We start from the raw sequence: 24,713 nt of genomic DNA, 5'->3' as shown, positions 1-24,713 counted from the left end.
ATAAACTAATAATAAAATAGTGTCAGTAGGTATGAAATCTAGACCCAATATATGTGTTATGTAATCCTAGATAGGAAAGTAAAAACAAATCAAAACATTCCTCTGGCAGTGGTGTTTAACAAGAATCTCCTTGAATCTAGTTATCTGTAAGTCAAATTAGTATTACTAGATTATTTATGCACGTGTGAGTCTTTAGCATAGGTGTACTTAGGCCCGGTTCACACCTGCATTGGTATTTCCGTTGTTCTGCTCTGTCAGATGTGCAGAAATAAGAAAATACCAGAGGCGCCGCTTCTGTTGTACAATGGACACCATCGGCACCCGATGGAACCGATTGTCTTTAATGGGTACTGTTGGGTTTCCGTCAGTGTGTCCGTACTTTAACCGGAAACAATAGCGTAGCTTGATGGGTGTTCAAACTCTGCCCCCCACACTGATTCTGAGAACAAAGGTTCCCACTCCCTATTACTGGTGGAGAAGTGGTTATGTATCTGTATGCAGGGTTGCAAAGAGAGATATAAAAATTGCCAAGTGAGCTTTTTTCCTGCTGAAGCGAATCTTATCTTTAAGTCATGTCAATTCAGATTGTGGTATTTGTGGCATTAGGTTTGCTTTATTCTAACAATTTCAGCTCATGCACATTTAGTAGAGGCTTTCCTGATTTCTCAGGACGGACTTGATCCAGTCCTTGGCACTAAATACTAAATATTTGGCTCCTACATAGAGCTATAAAATGATCATGTGCATGAGACATTACAAAAATGTTTTAGGTAAATTTACTCTTTATTAAACATATATAGTTATAGGTGACTTATAACTTATTTTTTCCTAGGGGACTTTATCATGCGATCATGATAGCGCTCATGCAATATACTGCAATATTTATATAGTGCAGTGTATTGCCTTTATCAGTGGTCTACTATTAACCCCTTAACGACCAAGGACGAAAATGAACGTCATGGTCGGCTGCTAGTTCCCGCACCATGACGTTCATTTTCGTCCGCATTTCAAACTGTCACTCTGTGTAAACACAGAGTGACAGACCCGCGCTGACAGTTGTCCCCGACAGCTGAGACATCAGTCTTGCCGGACAGCGGACCATCGCCGCTGATTTCGGCAGTTAACCCCTTAAGTGCGGCGACGGATTGCCGTCGCCGCATTTAAGTGGTTTGAAGCACATCAGCAGCCCCCACGAAGTGATCGTGGGGGCTACCGATGCTTGTCACGGCAATCGGAGGACAGATAATGACCTCCGGGTTGCCATGCACGAAAGCCCGGAGGTCAGATAATGACCTCCGGGTTGCCGTGCACGGAAGCCTCGGAGGAACAGCGTCCGGCCGTTCCTCCTCTGCTTCCTGTCAGTGTGACAGTCACGTCACAATGACAGTTAGGGTACATTACACTACGTGTGTAGTGTAATGTACTCTAGCAGCGATCAAAGCTGCAAGACTAAGTGTCCCCTAGTGGGACAAGTTAAAAAAGTAAAAAAAAGTAATAAAAGTGTTTTAAAAAAAGTGTAAAAATAAAAGTTATAAGTTATATAAACACAAAATGCTTTTTTTCCTATAAGAAGACTTTTATTATAGAAAAAAAATGAACACGTTAAAAAAGTACACATATTTGGTATCACCGCGTTCGTAACGAACCCAACTATAAAACTATAATGTTATTTTTCCCGCACGATGAACACCCCAAAAAAAAATAATAAAAAACTACTACAGAATCGCAATTTTTTGGGTCACCACCGCTCCCTAAATAAAGAATAAAAAGTGATCAAAAAGTCGCATGTACCCGAAAATAGTACCAATAAAAACTTCTATCCGTCCCGCAAAAAACAAGCCCTTACACAGCTTTTTTGACTAAAAAATGAAAAAATTATGGCTCTCAGAATATGGTGACACAGAAATTTTTTTTTTTATAAATAAGTCTTTTTATTGCGCAAACGCTAAAAAAAAGGACCAAACCTATATACATATGGTATCGCCGTAATCGTACCAACCCGCAGAATAAAGTAAAAATGTCATTTATAGCGTACGGTGAGCGCCGCAAAAAAACCCCCTAAAAAACGGTGTCAGAATTCCTGTTTTTTGCTCAGGATTGCAAAAAAAATGAATAAAAAGTGATCAAAAAAAATCGCATGTACCCCAAAATGGTACCAATGAAAACTACAGATTGTCCCGCAACAAATAAGCTTTCACACCATTCTATTGATGGAAAAATAAAAAAGTTATGGCTCTTGGAAAGCGGGGAGTGAAAATCTAAAATATGAAAGCAAAAAATGGATCAGTCCTGAAAGGGTTAATTCATTTCTAATGAAAAAACGTATGACAACATGTGGGGTATTTCCGTACTCGGGAGAAATTGCTTTATAAAAAAATGGTTGTTTTTTTCCTCCTTTATCCCTTGTGAAAATGAGAAAATGCAACATTTTAGTGGAAAAAATGTTGATATTAATTTTCGCGCCCTAATTCTAATAAACTCTGCAAAAGACCCGTGGGGTCTAAATGCTCACTATACCCCTAGAAAAATTCCTTGAAGGTTTTTCCAAAATGGGGTCACTTTTGGGGGGTTTCCACTGTTTTGGTCCCTCCAGTGCATTGCAAATGCGACATGGCACCGAAAACCATTCCAGCAAAATCATAAATCCAAATGGCGCTCCTTCCCTTCTGAGCCCTGCTGTGGGTCCAAACAGCAGTTTATTACCACATATGGGGTATTGTCGTAATCGGGAGACATTGCTTTACAAATGTTGGGGTGCATTTTCTTCGTTATTCCTTGTAAATAATAAAAATTTCTATGTTGTTTCAGAAAAAAAGTACATTTTAATTCTTACAGACTAATTTCAATATATTTAGCGAAAAACCTGTGTGGTCAAAATGCTAACTATACCCCTAGATAAATACCTTAAGGGGTCTAGTTTTCGAAATGGGGTCGTTTATGGGGAGTTTCTATCGTTCTGGCAGCTCAAAGCTTCTCCAAATGTACATTGGGGCCTAAAACATTTTCAAGCAAAATATGAGTCCTGAAAGCCTCCGGGTGCTCCCTTCCTTTGGGGCCCTGCCGTGTGTCCAAACAACGCATTAGGGCCACAATGTGGGTATTTTTGAAAACAGGAGAAAGAGGGTGATAGATTTTGGGGTGTGTTTCTTCATTTTCATGGTCGCTTTACAAGGAAATCGGTCTTCAAACAAATACTTTTATGAAAAAAGTGAAATTATTATTTTTTTCACCTGATATGCATTAAATTTAGCAAAGAACTGTGGGGTCAAAATAATTACTATACCCCTAAATAAATACCTTATGGGGTCTAGTTTTCTAAATGGGGTCGTTTATGGGGAGTTTCTATCGTTCTGGCAGCTCAAAGCCTCTCCAAATGTACAGTGGGGCCTAAAACATTTTCAAGCAAAATATGAGTCCTGAAAGCCTCCGGGTGCTCCCTTCCTTTTGGGTCCTGCCGTGTGTCCAGGCAGCGCATTAGGGCCACAATGTTGGTATTTTTGAAAACAGGAGAAACAGGGTGATAGATTTTGTGGTGTGTTTCTTCATTCTCATGGTCGCTTTACAAAGAAATTGGTCTTCAAACAAATACTTTTATGAAAAAAAGTGAAATTATTTTTTTTTTCACCTGCTATGTATTAAATTTAGCAAAAAACTGTGGGGTCAAAATACTTACTATACCCTTAGGTAAATACCTTAAGGGGTCTAGTTTTCTAAATGGGGTCATTTGTGGGGGTTTCCACCATTCTGACACCTATGAGCCTCTGAAAACCTGGCTTGGTGCAGGAAAACAAAATGTACTTCAAAATTTATAAAATTATTATTCAATTTGTAAGTCCTCTAAATTGCTGAAAATTTATTTTATTTTTTCAAAAGTGCTGCCAAAATGGAGTAAAGAGATAGAAATATATATTTAATTAAAAAAATTGTACAGTATGTGTGTACATATGTGACATATTGCAGTTAAAAATAGGGGAAAATGGTAATTTTTACAAAATTTCTTCCATTTTTCTATTTTTTCATTAATTTCCGCAAATCGTATCAGTCTACTTTTACCACTAAAATAAAGTACAACATGTGACGAAAAAACAATGTCAGAATTACTTGGATATTCAAAACTTTCACAGAGTTATTCTCTGATAAAGTCAGACATACCAGATTTGACAAATCTGGCTTGGTCATTAAGGTACAAACATGCCCGGTCATTAAGGGGTTAAACCTTGCCTCTGGCAAGGCTTAATAGTAGGGCACGGATGGCAGACCTGGAGGCTTTTTAATAGGCCTCCAGCTGCCATGACAGCCAATTGGCACCCCACAAACGCATCATGGAGGGCGATCGAGGGAAAGAGGGAGCCCCCTCCCTTTGTTTAACCACTCAGATGCCACGGTCGCTATTGAACACGGCATCTGCGGGGGTTAAACGAGTTTAGATAGCAGGCAGGTGTCAGCTGTTTAAAACTGCAGCTACTCGCCACGAATGTCTCAGCTCTTGAGTTTGGGCCACACACATAGCACAACTATACGTTAAATGTCAGTAAGGGGTTAAATAAAAAGGGAAGTTAAACAAAAAATTCAGAAACTGCCAAAAATTGCTGGTGCTTCTGCTTCTACTGAAACGATTACTGGTCAATGAGAAGAGATAAGTGATAGACCTCGCCCTGCTACAGTTACTCAATGTTCCCATTGTTAGCGGTGGGTAATGCCCACTGAGAATCATGCAGTTAAAGTCCTACTATTAAAGTAGAGCCAAATACAAGTGCCAGCATATCTGATGTGCAAACTCTGGCACGGTCTGTATAGGGCGTGCTTTAATTGAAGAAAAGTATATTACAGATAGGGGACATTTTCCTATAACAATTAGGCCTTATTTACACGAACGTGTGCGTTTTGCGCGCGCAAGTAGCGTTTTTTGCGCGTTGCAGTTCCGTGTGTCATCAGTGTTTGGTGCGTGGCTGCGTGATTTTCGCGCATATGCCATCCTTATGACACGCGGTTTTGAGGTTTAGAAAAAGAAATGAAGGAGGTGGTTTTATTTTTCCCTTCATTTCTTGATCTACTGTTGCGCGAATCATGCGCAGCACATGGAAGTGCGTCCGTGTGCTGCACGTGATTTTCACGCACCCATTGACTTCAATGAGTGCGTGATGCGCAAAAAACGCTCAAGTATAGGACATGTCCTGAGTGTCATGCAGCGGACACATGCTACGTGAAAAATACGGAATGTCTGGTGGCCCCATTGACTTACATAGATCCGTGTATCACCGACGTTAACTACGCTCGTGTAACTAAGGCCTTACAGACCCATATGGAAAAAAAAACTATTCTTGCTAATGGCCCCTGCAGGCCTAAAGGATTATTCACCAGAGATAGCAATGAACATCATAGGTGTTTCTGTAAAAATTACTATGAAAAAACTAAAAAAGCAGGGCACACAATTCCAGTCATGTGGCTATGCTACTCTCCAAAGCTACAGGTAAATGCCGCTTATTGCGAGCCATGCTGGTTATTTTGTGAGCATAAAAAACTAGACATGGACTAAGGAAGTATTAGGGTATGTTCACACGGGCTATTTGCAGCCGTTTTTCGGGCCATAAACGTCCCAAAAAACGGCTGAAAATTGGAAGCAGAACGCCTACAAACATCTGCCCATTGATTTCAATGGGAAATACGGCGTTCTGTTCCGACGGCGCGTTATTTTACACCGCATTTTCAAATAGCAGCAGGTAAAAAGACGTCCCATAAAAAGAAGTGCATGTCACTTCTTGAGCCATTTTTGGAGCCGTTTTTCATTGACTCAATAGAAAGAGCTCCAAAAACGGCCGTAAAAAAAATGCTGCAAAAAACGCTAGTTGCTCCCTTGAAAACAGCTCCGTATTTTCAGCCGTATTCTGTCAAGAGTGTGAACATACCCTTTCAGGTGAAGTACAGGGTGAAAAAAATTGATGAGGAGACTGAATAACTAACTAATTTTAAAGGAAAACTTTTAACAGCAAGTCTTACACAGAGTAACCAATTCAACACTGACTATGACAAAGCCTTTCATGGCCATAGAGAAAAAATAGGAGAGAGTAATTCAGGCAACCTTCTCTCCATTGTAGAGCTTCTAGCAGAATATAATAACTTTTTGATGGAGCTCTTTCAGCTATCACAGGGGAACAGCTAAATACCCATGCCCTAAAATACAAAATGAAATAATAAAATATCCTTGGAAAACAAGCAGGGGATGGCATTGTAAGTTTTTTCCCATAGTTCTGCACACAACTCAGGATATTCCAAAGTCGACTGGTTAAGTCAAATATTCTGATATGTGACTGTAAGGGTATGTTCACACGAGGGCGTCCGTTACGGCTGAAATTACGGGGATGTTTCAGCCTGAAAACATCCCCGTAATTTCAGCCGTACCGGCATGTGCAGGCGCTTGAACGCCGCGTCCATTACAGCCGTAATTAGCGCTGCTATTCATTGGAGTCAATGAATAACGGCTCCAATTACGGCCAAAGAAGTGACAGGTCACTTCTTTGACGCAGGCGTCTATTTACGCGCCGTCATTTGACAGCGGCGCGTAAATATACGCCTCGTGTGAACAGACAAACGTCTGCCCATTGCTTTCAATGGGCAGATGTTTGTCAGCGCTATTGAGGCGCTATTTTCAGACGTAATTCGGGGCAAAAACGCCCGAATTACGTCCGTAAATAGGCCGTGTGAACATACCCTAAGAAGCAATAAAAGTCAAAAAGCAACTGCTATAAATATACAAGAGGTGTTTTAAAGTATTCATGTAGTTGGAGACCCTAGAGATGCAAGATTTGAGAATGACATTATCAAGTGTATAGAAAGTAGTGAGTTTGTAAGTTTATTTAAATTTTTTTAGAAAGTATCACATGGTAATCTGTTCTGCAATCATGCACCACTGAATCCTCTGTGACCCTAAGAAGGTTGTGCCCTACACAGGGGCATAACTGGGCCGCATAGCAAACTTTTGACTGGCCCCACACCTCCCCAGGGTGCCACACAACCCCCACTTGTAGATAGTGCCTCCCTGTAGATTTTGCCACACAGCGCCCCCTGAAGATAGCGCCATACATAGCCTCCCTGTAGATAGCACCACACAGCCCCCCTGTAGATAGCACCATACAGCCCCCTCCCTGTATAAAGCCCCATACAGTCCCCCTGTAGATAGCACCATACAGCCCCCCTGTAGATAGCATCATACAGCCCCCTCTCTGTATATAGCGCCATACAGCCCCCCTGTAGATAGCGCCATACAGCCCCCTCCCTGTATATAGCGCCATTCAGCCCCAATGTAGATGGCACCATACAGCCCCCCTGTAGATGGCACCATACAGCCCCCTGTAGATAGCACCATACAGCCCCCCTGTATATAGCACCATACAGCCCCCCTGTATATAGCACCATACAGCCCCCCTGTATATAGCACCATACAGCCCCCCTGTATATAGCACCATACAGCCCCCCTGTAGATAACACCATACAGCCCCAACCCACCCCCAAAAAAACGGCCTGTAGCCTATGGTTTGTCCCACAAAAGACATGTATCCCTTATCCACAGGATAGGGGATAAATGTGTGATCGCTGGGACCCCCGGCGATAAGGAGAACGGGGGAACGAAAGTACCCCGAAGTTCTCCATGAGAAACTTCGGACTACCGGCTCTGCGGCCGGCAGCTCAATAAAAATGAAAGGCGTGCCGGTCACGCATGCGCACAAGGGCGACCGGCGCTCCATTCATTTCTACGGAGCTGCCGGACACAGATCCCAACCCTGTTCTCCTTATCGCTGGGTGTCCCAGCGATCACACATGTATCCCCTATCCTGTGGATAGGGGATACATGTGTTTTGTAGGAACAACAACTTTAATGGCAGAGCAGGGAGATACCTGGCTGCTCTGCTATAGTGTTCAGTGGCATCATGCTGTAGCAGCCATAGAGGCTGCTAGCGGAGCCTCTGGCCATGGGGCTGGTGGGCCCGTTCCAGCGGGCGGCACGGGCCCCCTCATGCCGCGTGCCCCGTAGCAGCCGTAGATTTTATTATTTATACATTACCACAAAAATAATCTGAATAGAGAAATTGTATGGCCCTAATAGTATCGAATCATGGAATAATATATGAGGTCTAATATGCAGTTAGAGAACAGACATTTAATTCTCTTTATCTGTTAAAAAAGGACAATTCAGGAGTAGACAAAGGGATTTAGTTCAGAAGTAGGGACTGTCCCTTTAAAAGAGGGACCCTTGAGAGGTATGGATATATATCCTCAGATTTTTCAGGGCAGCTGCTTGCTTTGCGCAACATACTTTAAGATTAAGTAACTGCAAGTCCCCAACTGTTATAGATTTGGCTCACCTACTTCTAAGTGGCAATGCTTCTTTGTCATCTACGCTTCTGGATGTATGTACAGCATTATTACTATTCCTCACAATACCAGTTACAGTGGGGTCAGCATAAAGAGCATTCTCCAAATTAGCTCTTATAGGGTGCACTCACACGTGGTATATTTGCCTTGTATTTCCACAGCGTAAAAATACGCTGCAGAAGACTTTAGAATATTTTTCTATAGGCATACATTGTAGAGAAATCTGTTATAGTTGCGGAATATTTTTCACATAGTCATACTTAAAAATAAGCTGCGGAAATACAAGGCGAGTGACTTCACCCTAAAAATAACTTGAGTAGCAGCATGTCACAACAAAAGCTTTCTGGCCATGCTTTTCTAAGCATTGAAAATGAGAGAGACAGAAAACTAGACATTACAGCCATTGTTGACAAATTTGCGTCTAAAGCAAGATGGCACAACTTCTATCAATATGTATTTTACGTAAGTGTGCAGTTTGTTCGGTATAGGGAGTTGTACTATCAAAGATTGATACTAACACAAAGTTCAGTTTGTTTAACTAATGCCCCATGCGCAAGACCGTGCCAGTAATCATGGTCCGTATACATGCCTCGTGTGTGTGTATATATAAATATACTGTATACACACACACACACACTCAGATGCTTCCTGTGTATATATATATATACATAAACGCACACATGCCGTGTGTGTGTGTGTATATATATATATATATATATAAATATATATATATATATACATGCCTCCTGTGTGTGTGTTTACATGTCTCATGTGTGTCTTTATGTATATGTATACATGCCTCCTGTGTGTTTGTATATATGTGTGTGTGTGTGTGTGTGTGTGTGTGTGTGTGTGTGTGTGTGTGTGTGTGTGTGTGTGTTTGCCTGTATGTCTAAATATATATTTTTGTACAGTATATTTGTGGTTACTTCTTTATTTGTGGAGGGCAGCAATAGGGAGTCCCGCACTGGGCGCCATCCAACCTAAGTCCAGCCCTGGGTGTAGCTATAGGGGGTGCAGAGGTATCAGTCGCACCGAGGCCCTGGATCCTGATGGGGCCCGAAATCTCCTCAGCTGCATAAGAAGACATCGGTATCATAAATTATATATGGTAGGTGGGGGGCCTGTTATAAATTTTACATTGGGGCCCCAGAGCTTCAAATACGCCTCAGCCATGAAGATTTGCTTCAACAAGAGAAAAGCTCACTTGAATATTGTCATATCTCCCTTTGCAACCCTTCATACCACTTCTCCACCAAGAATAGAAAATGGGAACCTTTGTTCTCAGAATCAGTGGGGGGGGGGGGGGGGGGTGGAGAAGTTGAACCCCCACCAATCAGAGTTTTATGATATATCCAATCGGTATGCATTAAATGTGTCATATGGAAAAAACCTCCTGGCACTGTACTCCTGATGTAAATGAAAACATGTTTGACTCATAATGGTTATTTAGGAGGATATTTCTGTTTAAAAAAAATCTATGGTTTAGCACTTTATCTTCCCATGAAAATGTACTCTGCGTTAATTTTTTCTTTATATTAGTATTAACCTTTACTACAGCTAGACAGTCACAAATATCCTTCACTAGTTCAACAAGTGTTAGGCTTCCTTCACATCTGCGCTATTCTCAGTTATGCAAGGGTTCCGTCGTTTTGACGGAAGCAATACCGTAGTCAACTACGTTATTCATTCCGTCAAAACAACGGAACCCTTGCACAACGGAGACAAACGGAAACCATTTGTACCAGATCCATCACCATTGAAATCAATGGTGATACAAATGGAAACCTACGGTTTCCGTTTGTTTCAGTCAGGGTTCCGTTCATGGGTTCCCCTGATGGAAATCTCAGACGGAACCCATGAACGGAGCCCTGACGCAGATGTGAACAAAGCCTAATCCTAGCAAGAATCACATGATGCTCTGCAAAGAACATTTTCTAGGCAAAAATCTAAAAATAACATGCATTTTTGTCAGCATTTGCAAGAAATTTTTGCAAATCTCTTTCGCTTATGACAGTTTGTCAGTTTCCCTAGATCAATTGTATATAACTTATTGCTAAATTATTCAGAACCCTCAAGCCATTTGTCAGTAGATAAGCATCTAGCCATTTTTTAAATGCTGTTATTGAATTTTGCATTGCTACCTCTTCTGGTATGGCATTCCAAAGTTTGACTACTCTAACTGTAAAGAACCCTTTTCCCTTATTGATGTTTGAATTGTCTTTCCATCACATATAAAGAATATCAATATGTCTCAAACATCCTAGTCGGGAACAATGTGAAGTGTGAGGTGATTCTTCTACCATACCTTCCACTCAATAATATACTGTAAGTAACAGTAACCATGCTCCATAGTATTCATGTTTATTCATTTTCTTGTAAATGACTAATAATGAACAGTCATAGTCGTCATCTAACCACCTGTTTGTGGTACTGTTCTCCTACATTGAGGCAGCCCACTTCTTCCTACCTCCTCTCCCCACACTTAGCTGTAATGTCTCCCCTGTCCCCTGGTTCTTCCTGCTGCAGAGATGATTCTTCTCAGTTACTGCAGCCTGCTGTGTGACATCTGAGAGAAGCAGCAGTTGCAGGATCAATCACTAGAGAACAGTCTGTGAGCTGGGGAGTCTAAAGAAAGCTTCTATGGATAGAACCTGACCACAGAGGAGACTGTCCACATGATTCTGTACACCAGTAGCAAATACACCCAGCAATGAAAAAGGGCTAAGGAGGCATAATAGGTAATTAAGATACATCACAAAGTGGTATATTTTTCTATTTTTATAGCTATTCGGCCAAAACTTAAAGGTGAACTTGTAATTTAAAGAAGTACAGATTTGTGCTCTCCATATTTACTTCTATAGTATGGCTTCTACATAGTAACATCTTGCGGCTGTGATCTTCCAAATGGGGAAACATGTCAGCCATATATTATAGGGGTTGTCCAGGATTTCTTTTTTAACTAGCCCTTGTTTTCATGAACAAGAAGTCCGGGTCCACACGTAGAGTATATACAGCAGATTTTCCGTAATGTATTTCAATGCGGAAAATCCACAGTATTTTACAGTAGCAGCAGAGTGGATGAGATTTGAACAAATCTCATCCACACGCTGTGTAAAAAATCTAATGAAAAACTGTTCATAAATTGACCTGCGGTGCGTTCTTTTTAATCCACAGCATATCAATTTATGCTGCGGAACCACAGTTTTTTTGTTGCGGGTTTTCTCCATTGAATTCAATGGGGAGATAAAATCTGCAACAAATAACAAATATTGCAATTTTTGCAGCGGAAAAGCTGCGATTCCACTGCAAAAATCGCAATTCAGAAAAAACAAAAAAAATATTATACTTACTGTTAGGGATCTGCCAGGTACTTCATCTAGCTACACTCCTGGGATTAATCAATCCACACCTGAGGCCAGACCTGTTCGACTGACACCTTCTCCCACCAACCAGGGTGGCAGGCTCAGGAGTGGGAGAGCCTATCGCGGCCTGGTCTCTCGGAGTTAGCTCCGCCCCCTGCCCTTTATTACCTGCCCTGTGCTCTCCCTCAGTGCTTGTAATTCTTTTGGATTCCTGGCCCCACTGCTGCTTGCTCCAGCCTGCTTCTGCCGTGCTTCTGCCTTGCTGCAGTTCTGCTTGACCTGCTTTGCTTGCCCTGGCTTGCTTCTGTCTCCGTGTCCGCTCGGGTGTACTCACTTCGTCCTGGTCCTGACTGTTCGTTCGCCGCCCCGTTTCCTCGTGGCGTTCCGTGGCTACTGCCCCTTCCCTTGCGTGTTCCCTGTTTGTCTTCCTGTGCACTTAGCCAGCGTAGGGACCGCCGCCCAGTTGTACCTCGTCGCCTAGGGCGGGTCGTTGCAAGTAGGCAGGGACAGGGCGGTGGGTAGATTAGGGCTCACTTTCCCTTCACCTCCTTCCTGCCATTACACTTACCCAGATCTCTCTTATTCTGTGTCCAGCACTGCCTCCAGGGATGACGTTTATTTCCATGTGACTTCCGCAGCCAATCACAGGCTGCAGCTGCCACATGGGATGAAACGTCATCTTGGGAGGCCAGACCGCAGGATGTCAGAGAGATTCGTTGCCATGGCTACCGATAAGTATTGACTATTTTTTTTTTTAGTGCTGTTTTCCTCATCGAACATTCTAGCCGAAAAACTGCACCACAATTTATGAGTCTCGGGATGTCAGACACATCTCCCTCCCAAATAAATAAGAGGTCATCGATGTATCTTGCGTACCAATTGACAGACCCTCCAAATGGATTATCACTTGAGAAAATGGTTAATTCCTCCCACCAGGCCATCACAAGGTTGGCCAAAGATGGTGAGAATTTGGTTTTCATAGCCTTAAAAAAACTTGATTAGCATAATTCACCTGTGACATTGCATTATAAAAAAACATACACATTTACAGTTAGGGTATGTTCACACGGCAGCCTCCGTTACGTCTGAAAGTACGGAGCTGTTTTCAGGAGAATTTCAGACGTAATGGCATGTTGCGTCCATTACGGATGTAATTGGAGCTGTTTTTCCATGGAGTCAAGGGAAAACTGCTCCAATTACATCTCAAGAAGTGACAGGTACTTCTTTGACGCGGGCGTCTTTTTTACGAAAATGACCGTCGGCACAGAACATCGCTTTGGAGCCGTATTTTCGGATGTAATTCGGGGCTAAAACGCCCGAATTACGTCCGTAAATAGGGTGTGTGAACCCAGCCTTAGGGTATGTTCACACGTAGGGACCAAAAACGTCTGAAAATACGGAGCGGTTTTCAGGCGAAAACAGCTCATGAATTTCAGACGTTTTTACAAGTACTCGCGTTTTTTCGCGGCGTCCATTACGGACGTAATTGGAGCTGTTTTTCAATGGAGTCAATGTAAATGGCTCCAAAAACCTCCAAAGAAGGGACATGCACTTCTTTGGCGCGGGTGTCTTTTTACGCGCCGTCTTTTGACAGCGAAGCGTAAAATTACACCTCATCTGAACAGAACATCGTAAAACCCATTGCAAGCAATGGGCAGATGTTTGCAGGCATAATGGAGCCGTCTTTTCAGGCGTAATTCGAGGCGTAAAACGCCTGAATTACGTCTGAAAATAGGCCGTGTGAACATACCCTAACTCTGATTACAAACAATTAATTGATGCAAATAATTACAAGGTCACAAAACTTTTTTGCAATATGTGTTATGCAGTTTAGCAAATGTTTGTCCGATAGAAACGAACAGGATCTGTTTAACTGTCATACTGTAATAAAACACTAGTGTGGACGTGCTATAAAAAAAAAAGTATAATATCCCTGTATGTAACCTACTGTAACGAAGGATATGCGTTGTACAAATACATTTCCGTGAACTGATTCATATATACATTTTCTATCAAGAATGACAATATAATTCTATTTCACTAACATTTTCTTAAGACAACTATCACCACCCAAAATACTGCAAAGAAGCTGGATCCTTGAAGTCCTACAAAGTAAACGACAAACTACAGGAAAATAAAATCTGACAGTATACAAGTTCATTCATTTCTTATTTGCATCAGGTCAGATGTTATGAATAATATCCATCCACATCCATTAAAAGTTGTTCCTTTTAAATTACTGGAAACATTATTTTCATTACTGTAAGTCACATTAGGAAAAAAAATATGCTAAAATATCTCACATGTATAGGATCTCTATTATATCTAGGGTAATAATAAAGACAAGTATTAATTTACCTCTTTAGATAGACCTCAGGATGTGGGCTGTAGGGCTCCTTTTTGTGTAGTTGTGGTCTCATTTCAAATACATCCTATGAAAATAGGAACGGTAAAAAGAGGAAACCAATACTAAGCCAGTAATGATGAAAGAACCGTTTCCCTACTTCTCACCAAGTTGTAAGTATTACAGATTAAGGGGGAGATTGAGACACATTGCAATTACTGTGAATGCCCTTTCCATTCCCTTATACAATTTAAATGTGTAGACTCGTTTCTTTTATGACTCTTTCATCTTAAATCTTAAACAAGGTTCTTATGCGTATTCGCGGATGGCAAGTACTTATCTCTAATCTGTCCCAGTGTTCTTCCCTATGTTATAAGCACACAAGGTGTGAAGGTCCTCTTAGCACTATTAAATAAGTTGTCCCATCCAGACAACCTTGCCTCGTATGAGCACTACTGGTCTGTGTGATTCGGGCATCTCGCCCGTTTTTTAGTTGGTGGTGACTGGCTGCTAACTAAGAAGGCCCCTTTAGACCTATGGTATGAGAACCGGCTATTTCTACGTCGTTTTCATGTGGATGGACACTGCAGACTCACTCTTCACTTCTTCTATAGTGAACGTCTCCTTGACGTGCACCCTCTAAGCACCTAGCGAGCTCTCTTCACATTGTGGGATAATTCCCCAACAACTGCTTGCTCTTCGGGACCATGCTGTAGCTCAGGCCCTAGCATAGATACAGCCTACAACTGGTACTCACCAGTCCTCGTATGACGCCTCAGTTCCAACACTCTCTTTCTCTATTAGATTCAGCGCTTCCTTAGTCCGCACGCACATGAGCTATCACCCTATTACAGAGCTTAGCAAAGGCAGCCTAAGATGGCACCTGTTCCGTAAATCCCGGCGCCAGTGTTTAAATACAACAAGCCAGCATCCGCCTCACCTTCCTTTATATCAACGCCACGACAATCATTCCACTTGGCATCTTTGTTGTCAGATAGACACCCATCTTCTCATTATCACTTTTTCTTTCTATATTGCTAGTGCCACCTGCAGTGGGGAGAATTATAGCACAGCTACCTCTCAAATATGGAAATCGTCCACCAATAGCATTTTAAGGCACAGTATACAATTAATACAATGGAACAATACAATGGCCCCTTTCTCTAGGAAATATGATTTCCTTATCTTACAAGCTCTCACCTGCCATCCAGTAGTCATCCCATGAGACCAATTATTACTGTGCCTCAGTTGTTAATGTGCAAAAATTGGTCCCATTTTTTATGTAAATGAGACTGCATAATCCACAATTAGTCTTCTATTTATCGATTCTACATAGAACAACCAAATATGAGCCGATGTGTGTGGCAAAGAGGATACCATAATCTTCACACTGGAAAATTATTGTTTTCCCCGAAGATAGAGGATATAAGAAGAAGGGTGCCCAAGGGTCCTTGAACATTTGTCTATTTGGGGCCCAGATATTTTTTATGCCAGCCTTTGGTCTGGCCGCTGATTTTCCTGGTGATCAGCTGTTATCGCTGGGAAAACTACAGCCAATAACTTTTGTAGATTTATTCAAATTTGTTTAAAACATTTTCTAGCATTATGAAATGCAGTTAGGCCACTTTCACATAGCGGTATTTTGGTCATTATTTTGCTTCAGTATTTGTAAGTTTAAACCAAAAGTGGAACCTACAAAAAGAAAAAGTGTAATGGAAAGATTTGCACCTCTTCCGTGTTTTGGACCTACTTCTAATCTTGGCTTCAAATACTGATGCGAAATACTGTCCTAAATACTGCCATACGAAAGTGGCCTAAAGGAGAGTAATAATTAAAAATCAACAAAAACAAAACCCAAAGCATAAAAAGCCTAATTCAATGTCAAATGAATATAAGGACCCATTATGTCTATTTCCACGCAAAAATATTTCCTGATCGTTCCACAGCAGCCTACTAATGGGTTATAAATACTTTATCTGCCAGGATAGAAGAGATACGTTAATCAGCAATAACCATTAATCATTTAATGAACACATTAAAAGCTACGTAGACTTTTGAAAGATTTTTTTTTTTTTTAATGAATCAATATTTTATTTGATTTTTAACAACTTTTGAATTGTTTTTTTTATTTTTTATGTTTACTTTTGGAGATACAGCTTTTATGTATCCTGTACACATTTAAGCTGTATCTTGCGGTTCGTGAACTTAGATGTGATTAATAACAGCTGAATCCTGTATACAGAGCAGCTGTATCTAGCGCTGAGACATGAATCCGTCAGGTCAACGGCACTGACGGGTTCAATGACAGAGGATCCACCTGCTACTGATCACATCTAAGTTATGAACTTAGATGTGACCGGTAACAGCTCAATCCTGCGTGTCAGAGACACACACAACCTGCTGACACTGAACCCGTCAGTGCTGCTGACCTGACGGATACAGGTTTCAGTGCTAGATACAAATGCTCTGTATACAGGATACAAAGCTGCTGTATCTCAAAAAGTAAAAATAAGTTTTAATAAAATGTATTTGGAAAGTTGCACCAAACACACTGATAGACATTTTTGATAAAAAAAAACAAACCATAAAACATCTACAAAGCCTTTAAGTGCCAGAGCCTCGCCTTTAGTAAGATTATGCGGAATAGAAGAATTGCGGTTTTAAAACCTCTTTGAGATCCTGTTCTACCAATACTTAGAAATCACTCATCGCTGGGGACCTGGAATTAAGGGATAAACAATCGTATTCGGTATAGTACTAAATCCGGTATCTGCCTGAATAAGTACATCAGATTCCATACGTTTGTTGAACATTGATATTAAAATCAAGACTGATAGTGGATCCAAGAAATTTAGGTTAATGAACTTTTGTTGTTGAGCATTTATGGAAGTTTTCTCCCTGTTCTATAGTGAGTCCATTTTATCCAAAGGCAGGAAATGCTTTTTCACTATCAGTAATCTGACAAATTTATTTATATCAAGAAGGGTACGGTAGAGATGAATTTTTCCTAGCTAAAAGGAACTTAAGGCCCTTTTTGAGGACACTAGTTTGGTCCTTCGGTAAAATAGAAGTAGACAGGTTATGTACTGTAAATTCGTTAATTTGCTGTGTTAGTATTGTTTTCTCGTGGGAGTAGGATACCGGTTGCTCCTTGTGCCCGTGACTTTTGCCAGAGCTTCAAATGCATTTTTGCGGTTGACCTGGACCTCAAAAAAAGACCTTCAATTTGTTTGATTAATGATAGTTTGGTTAGGTCTTGCAATAGGATAGCGTTTGGTGGTATTACTGTGCAGGTAAAGTGTTATATACCTCACATTAATCTATAGCATTATTGTCACGTAGGGTTCATGGACGCACTGGGCCGTACCACCTTGGCGGTATTGCAGCTGGCCAACAGGGCGCAGGTCAGGGTCTATAGTTTATATAGGGTACCTGTGGCAGCTCGGACAGTAGCAAGACAGGCTTGGCAGGAACTAGGCAGCAGGTAGACATCAGGCGTGGAGAAGCAGGACAGGCGTGGTATACAGCACAGCACGGCTACAGCTAAGCATGGCACTAGATCAGGATACAGGTTACAGGATACAGGAACAGGAAACAGTGGGAGCAGGAAACACTAGGGGACCATTTGCAAGACAGACTAGGAATACAACAACAAAGCTCAGGCATGGGAGGATGGGGCTAGGACCTTCTTATAGCCCAGGGTGCTCTGGACCAATTAGCTCAATCACCAACATGCTTGCGCTCTGGCTTCTCAAGTCTGGACTGAGCTTGTGAGCGCACCCTGGTGGTCACTGTGGAGCAGGATGGCTGTATGTGCAGACATCTCTTGTGAGAAGGGCGTCGACTGGATGGAAAGAGTTCATGGTCAGCGACCACGGACGTTACAATTATATTGTTCTATGACTTATATACAAGTGTGTCTCACCCGTGTTATATTGCAATAATCAAAGCAGTTATAGGGTTATAAGTTGTGTCTCCCTCAGCTCCTTTAAATTTGGAAGCATAGTATAGGGAAGTTAGTTATGACTAAGAACCTCCAGTTCGAAACACGTAAGTGTCCTTCCTAGGAAAGTTCTACTTTTTTTAATTGTACGAAATAAAAGTTTGGGCGACCTGGCCCTGCTCCTCGCCCAGGTTGCTGGTGTCTTGTATGTTCCTCTACTCGCAGCCACAATGCTCAGAATCCCTCTTCCAATCCTTGGTTCGTTCCTGGACTACTTAAGACACCTCCACAATTCGCCTAGTGCCTGAACCACATTGGAACAACGCAGTTGTAACCTGCAAAAGTGCAAATGTTTCTGTGTGCAGCTGAGTCCAGTCCGTTATTGCTATCTGTTGTCAGTCTGTATCCAGTTATCCGCTACCAGCCTGTATCCAGTTATCTGTAATTAGTCAAATCCAGTTATGCGCTGTCTGCCTGTGTCCAGCTACCTGTCATCAGCCAGCATCCAGCTACCAGCTTCCGACCTTTGTCCAGCGATCTGCTATCATCTTCTATTCAGGTGCCCTCTGCCAGTCTGCCTCCAACTATCTGTGACAAGCCTGAAGGTTCCGTCCATAAAGGTAACATCTGACAGTGCCTGTTCCTGGTCCGCTGGGCCAGTAGCTACCTCAAGAGGTAGCGACCTGGTATCAACTTTAAAAGGTTTAGAACGGGGAGGATACTTAGATAACGCCCTTAGAGGGGGGCTCCAAGCCAAACCAGTTGAGTAAGCCAGTGGGTCCACAACCTGCTGGTTGTAACAAAGATGTTGATTTTATATCATGGATCACCCTCTAACCCCTATACAGGGAACTGGACTTCTCTGCAGGAGAACCCCAAGAGTAGTCTTCCTTGGTGACGGCCAATGTATCAGTGAAGTGCAAGCTTAAAGAGGCTCTGTCACCAGATTTTGCAACCCCTATCTGCTATTGCAGCAGATAGGCGCTGCAATGTAGATTACAGTAACGTTTTTATTTTTAAAAAACGAGCATTTTTGGCCAAGTTATGACCATTTTTGTAGTTATGCAAATGAGGCTTGCAAAAGTCCAAGTGGGTGTGTTTAAAAGTAAAACTCCAAGTGGGCGTGTATTATGTGCGTACATTGGGGCGTTTTTAATACTTTTACTAGCTGGGCGCTCTGAAGAGAAGTATCATCCACTTCTCTTCACAACGCCCAGCTTCTGGCAGTGCAGATCTGTGACGTCACTCACAAGTCCTGCATCGTGTCGGCCACATCGGCACCAGAGGCTACAGTTGATTCTGCAGCAGCATCAGCGTTTGCAGGTAAGTAGCTACATCGACTTACCTGCTAACGCCGATGCTGCTGCAGAAGCAACTGAAGCCTCTGGTGCCGATGTGGCCGACACGATGCAGGACCTGTGAGTGACGTCACAGATCTGCACTGCCAGAAGCTGGGCATTGTGAAGAGAAGTGGATGACACTTCTATACACAACGCCCAGCTAGTAATAGTAGTAAACACGCCCCGATGTACGCACATAATACACGCCCACTTGGACTTTTACTTTTAAACACACCCACTTGGACTTTTGCAAGCCTCATTTGCATAACTACAAAAATGGTCATAACTTGGCCAAAAATGCTCGTTTTTTAAAAATAAAAACGTTACTGTAATCTACATTGCAGCGCCGATCTGCTGCAATAGCAGATAGGGGTTGCAAAATCTGGTGACAGAGCCTCTTTAAGTACAGTAAGCAGTCTCAGTTATATCATAAGGTCAGGGTTCGTCACAGGTCACTAGTCAAATGTCAGAGCAGGCGCCAGATGTTCATCATAGTTTACAAGCAAGAGGTCAGGGCAGGCTGCAGGCAAGGAAGGTCAATAGGTACAAGCAGAGGTCAAACACAGGGAATCCAAAAAACGAGAAAGCAGATATTTTACAAGACAAGCTTGGATGAACCAAATTACTCTAGCAAAGAACAAAGGAAGGGGAGGACCCTTGACCTGCCTAGGTAGAGTCGTGTGTTAACCTTAGACCATACTATCCCCCCACCCCCATTTAGTAAAGACACATGACACCGAGGTTGGATGTGAAATGGCCACAGCAGCCGTTTATTAATTTCACAGTTTTATAAAAACAATTTAAATCCGAAACATTCGGATAACTAGTTAGGAATCCACCAGAGAATTCCTCCTAATAATTCACATGACCCAACATGGGTCAGAATCATAAATAACAATTAAACGTTAACATTAACCCGAGCAGAGGAAGTCCTTGAAGCCCCTTCAGATGTTCCTTTCAAGAACACACCGAATTAGCCATCTGCAAACCACCAATTACCTCCAGCCGTAAACCAGCTCGGAAGCACCGTTCACCTCTGCAGATGGCTCCAACCACTAGAAGTCCACTTCAAGGGGATAACACCCGATGAAGCCCTCAAGTGATATACCGACCACTAGAAGTCCACTTCAAAGGGATAACACCCGATGAAGCCTTCAAGTGATATACCTTCTACCAGAAGACCACTTCAAAGGGATAACACCCGATGAAGTCTTCAACCATGTACCTTTTTTGGGGGACGCATACCCCCGATGCGACCCCCCCACCATTTTGTACTGACTGGCCTCAAGGACTCCCCCCGCCAGCTGCCATGACAACAGAACCTACTCCGGAAAAAAGAAAAACAAGTTAAATAAGCACACAAAATAACACACAACACTCATAGACGGACGTACATAAGACCTAAGGAGTAACAAACCAAGGGTGGGAGGGTGGGAGCTTGCTTACTCTATGTTACTCCTCCCGCTGCTTCCGGCTCAATGCCGAGAAACAGCGGGAAGCGCAGTAACAGCCCCCCCCGTCCCCCTTAACTCCTCCCCGTCCCTCCTTCAGCTCCTTCCAACCCAACTTTCCCTCACCTCATTAACCCTTTCCCTACCAGGACGGTCATGCCGGCTTCCCTTAACCCTGCGGCTGCGTCCAGCCTCTTCTTGACCTGCCTAGGTAGAGTCGTGTGTTAACCTTAGACCATACTATCCCCCCACCCCCATTTAGTAAAGACACATGACACCGAGGTTGGATGTGAAATGGCCACAGCAGCCGTTTATTAATTTCACAGTTTTATAAAAACAATTTAAATCCGAAACATTCGGATAACTAGTTAGGAATCCACCAGAGAATTCCTCCTAATAATTCACATGACCCAACATGGGTCAGAATCATAAATAACAATTAAACGTTAACATTAACCCGAGCAGAGGAAGTCCTTGAAGCCCCTTCAGATGTTCCTTTCAAGAACACACCGAATTAGCCATCTGCAAACCACCAATTACCTCCAGCCGTAAACCAGCTCGGAAGCACCGTTCACCTCTGCAGATGGCTCCAACCACTAGAAGTCCACTTCAAGGGGATAACACCCGATGAAGCCCTCAAGTGATATACCGACCACTAGAAGTCCACTTCAAAGGGATAACACCCGATGCGCCTTCAAGTGATATACCTTCTACCAGAAGACCACTTCAAAGGGATAACACCCGATGAAGTCTTCAACCATGTACCTTTTTTGGGGGACGCATACCCCCGATGCGACCCCCCCACCATTTTGTACTGACTGGCCTCAAGGACTCCCCCCGCCACCGCGAAACAGGCCTTGACCACCTTAAGCCTGTGAGTTCCTCCACACCACCACCGCCCTTTCTATGCCTTCTGCTATCGCCAAACTCCAAAGATCAATGCCAACCTCGGTCAGATGAACCCCGTCACTTCTCCAGAAATTCCCCACTCCTGACTCCAAATCCCTATGCCTCACGCAAATGCCCCCGTTCTTTGCCACAAAACGAGACACCGCCCGGTTAACTTTTATGCGAGCCTTATTGACTCTCTCCACCGATCTAGCTAACCGCCAAAGCTTTCTTGGGACTATGTCCGACCACACTATCACCAACTTGGGATAAGATACCCACAAACACAACATATCATGTTTGATATCCCGCACCAACTCACGAAAAGGGCGGACTCCTAAATCATTCCCACCCACGTGCAACACTAGAACCTCCGGAACCCTATCAAGCCGCACATATGTCTGGAATTCCGCCAACACCCTGTTCCAAGACATACCTCTAAAACCCAGCCAATGCACAACCGCATCCTGTCGCGGAATGCGCAACTGGCGACCATCCGGGCGGACGTCCGCCCTCAAAGCCCCCCAGTGCACGTACGAATGACCCATCAACCACACCAGACAAGGAGGCGAATCTGAAACGGAAAACACAGTTAGGCACCACCATATAACATTTTCAAACATAAACAACAAAATTACAACATATGGGGGCGGACATAGGACTTAAACCTTTTAGACTCCCAACGACCAATACGCCTCACCCCCTCGTCATCCAACCCCCAGCGCCCCGCTTCCGTTGCTGCGCCAATCCGGAAGGAATGAGATGAATATGAGCCTGCCGCAACCCCCACTGCCGTCAAACATTTTTTAAATACAGCTCCAAACTGAAACCTGGACAAAAACGACCCGTCCTCATGACGTAACAAAGGCAAATCTGGAGACCCCCTGTTTCTCGTAAAACCCCGCATGCACTCCACTGGACACATGACCGACCCTGGGAGAGCGAACAAAACTATCAGTTTACCCTTCCCTACTTGGTCAGTTTTAGATCTACGCAACCATACCTCCAGCCGATCTGCAAAAAGGCTCACCTCCCCAGATCTCAGCCCCCCTGCCTGTTTAGTACTTGGCGACACCAACTCACCTATTCTAAATGCTCCGAAGAACGCTAACGAAAAAGCCAACCGGAACAGATCCATTTCATCTGAAGAACGACATACCGATGCTAATGAACCCCCCAACGAGCCAAGCAAAGCAAACGACACCGGCCTTCTACTATCCGCCTCCACCCTACCTCTGCGCAACCCCTTCAAAGCCTGCGATACCAGAAATTCCTTCGATACATCCCGCAAGCCCCGCAACTTAAGCCCAAACGCCACAGCAGATATGAACCGGTTCACCTTCGCTACTGAAAACCCCGCCTCCCAGGCATCCCCTAACCAATACAAAAGTGCCACCAACCTGTCTCTATCCGTATTGACGTCACCCAACTCTCTTACCCACTCCTCCCACTGCCTCCAACAAGCAGCATAAGCACTCCACGTCGTGCGCGCCAAAGACCTTTGTAACAGCTGCTCTACGGGACCGATACCAGATCCCAAAGATGCTCCGGACAAGCCAAACCGAGACGTTCCGCTCCCGGGGCCAATTGCCGAAACCGGTCCCACTGCGAGCGAGAAAGAGCATCAGCAATACAATTCCGTACACCCGGGACATGCACCGCCACCACCCACGCGTTCAACGACAAACACACCAACACTAAATGTCGCAACAATTGAACTACCGGAGGAGAAGACGCCGTGATGTTGTTAATGGCAAGCACCACCCCCATGTTGTCGCAGTAAAAACGGACCTTCTTATCCCTGAGCCTGTCCCCCCAAATGGTAGCCGCCACCACGATGGGAAACAGCTCGAGCAGGGCCAGATTCCGCGTGAGTCCACTGGACACCCAGCTAGCCGGCCATTGACCTGCGCACCACGGACCTCCCCCGTAAGCTCCAAAGCCACCCGCCCCAGCCGCATCCGTGAAAATATTCAAATCACTCGTATCCTGCGCTGGGGCCATCCATAGCGAGCGACCATTGTACTGGCCCAAGAAGTCATCCCAAACCTGAAGATCAGCTCGGTGCTCCTCCTTGAGCCGCACAAAATGATGCGGCGCACGCACTCCCGCCGTTGCCGCCGCCAACCTTCTACCAAACACCCTTCCCATCGGCATAATCCGGCAAGCGAAATTCAACTTCCCCAGCAGCGACTGAAGCTCCCTCAGCGACATTTTCTTCCTTCTACAAGCCCGTCGAACCTCCAGCCTCAAAGCACCCAACTTATCCGCCGGGAGACGACACTCCATTGCCACCGAGTCTATTTCGATTCCCAAAAAACAAATCGTCGCTACCGGGCCCTCCGTTTTTTCCGGCGCCAAAGGAATCCCAAAATCCCTCGCCACCTTCTGTAGAGCATGAAGCAGATTACCGCAAACCGGCGAACCCCCCGGGCCAACGCACAAAAAATCATCCAAGTAATGGATCAACGAGTCGACCCCGGATGCCCCCCTCGTTACCCACTCCACGAAGCTACTAAACGCCTCGAAGTATGCACAAGAAAGGGAACACCCCATCGGAAGGCACCGATCCACGTAAAAAGCGCCATTCCAAAAACAACCCAACAGCCGTTGGCTTTCTGGATGAACCGGCAACAACCTGAACGCCGCCTCGATGTCAGTTTTTGCTAGCAGCGCCCCAGGGCCCGCAGCCCGCACTAACCCCACCGCCTTATCGAATGAGGTATAAACTACGGAACACAACTCGTGATCAATCCCGTCATTTACCGACGAACCTTTGGGATACGATAAATGTTGAATCAAACGAAACTTTCCGGGCTCGCGTTTAGGGACAATACCCAAAGGGGACACAACTAAATCTTTTACCGGCGACTCAACAAATGGCCCCGACATGCGACCCAACGAAACTTCTTTTAACAACTTTTCCGACACGACTTCCGCATGCAAGTAAGCCGATTTTAAATTCCTCCGCGTAACCGGAACCTCATAAGGAGGTGGAGGAATAACAAACCC

The sequence above is a fragment of the Rhinoderma darwinii genome, chromosome 6 (assembly GCF_050947455.1).
Source record: "Rhinoderma darwinii isolate aRhiDar2 chromosome 6, aRhiDar2.hap1, whole genome shotgun sequence".
NCBI lineage: Eukaryota > Metazoa > Chordata > Amphibia > Anura > Rhinodermatidae > Rhinoderma > Rhinoderma darwinii.
Note: the sequence above shows the minus strand (reverse complement) of the source record.